The sequence below is a fragment of the Bolinopsis microptera genome, chromosome 6 (genome assembly GCF_026151205.1).
Source record: "Bolinopsis microptera isolate Bmic1 chromosome 6, MBARI_Bmic_1.0, whole genome shotgun sequence".
In the NCBI taxonomy this organism is placed as follows: domain Eukaryota; kingdom Metazoa; phylum Ctenophora; class Tentaculata; order Lobata; family Bolinopsidae; genus Bolinopsis; species Bolinopsis microptera.
The window spans coordinates 6,807,766-6,808,666 of NC_087077.1; the positions used below are offsets into that span (position 1 = coordinate 6,807,766).

At 40.6% G+C, this 901-nt stretch overlaps 1 protein-coding gene across 1 annotated transcript in view; it reads right to left on the reverse strand.

Annotated features, from left to right (window-relative positions):
- The window catches only part of LOC134816726 (arginine and glutamate-rich protein 1-A-like), a 1,122,901-nt gene that overhangs the window by 596,184 nt on the left and 525,816 nt on the right, over nt 1-901 (reverse strand). The window lies entirely within an intron of this gene.

Here is a 901-nt window from a genome sequence, read left to right on the forward strand (position 1 = left end):
TAGAGGAGGATCTCAATTTAAAGTTGTCTCCTAGTCTACATGACCGGAAATCGTATGCAAAGAGGCCCGCGTGTAAAAGTCAAAGCACCATCGATACACTTGATCAGGTAGTAATTCTAAGTTCTCTCTGACTCCGTACACGCATTTTCCCGCCTACTCATAGGTCTGTTCCTGCCCACGTGACAAGTCACGCGCGCAGTTGGGCGCGCTATGATTGGAAGCTTTGTGATCGATAGTCGGTGCGTTGTCTACACTCAGGTCGCCATTCCGTCGTGTCTTGTGTTAATTGGCCAAACTCCTTGAGTGGAGCCTACCGTTAGGAAATGTAAATTCTTTCATCTCTGGATTCAGTTATTTGGTTCTCGATTATTTGCAGAACCTTTTCGATTTCTCGTATCCACTATGCAGATGTCAGACTACAGGCACACAAATTGACCGATTTCTTCTCTGGTTTCGTTGCAAGTTCTTCTTTATGTCATTATTATTAATCTAATAATCTAATCGACCGGTTATTGGTTAAACGAGGAAATTTCGCACTTCATCCCAACAGTTTATTTCTAAAGGATTTTACAGTAAAATGATTTGTGTGATTCGAGTTCAGAGTTACGTCGAAAGCTCTCGACTTTTGATGTTCTATGTTGCCATTTTTATCTTCCTTCCCGGTGTCGACTCTGGAGGTTTAATTGTATCAGCAGTGTAGCTTCGAGTTCCCCGCTTCAGTTAACATCTACATTTTTATTAAACAGATGCATAGCTAAACCATGATATGTTTTGTTACCTGTTACCGCAACCCAGAATAAGATTAGATTTACGAAAAGGGCGGAGCTTCTGGCTGTTTAGTTAGTCATGAATGGATTGAGTATAATCCATTTTAATATTATTAATCTCACTACTCTTTAGT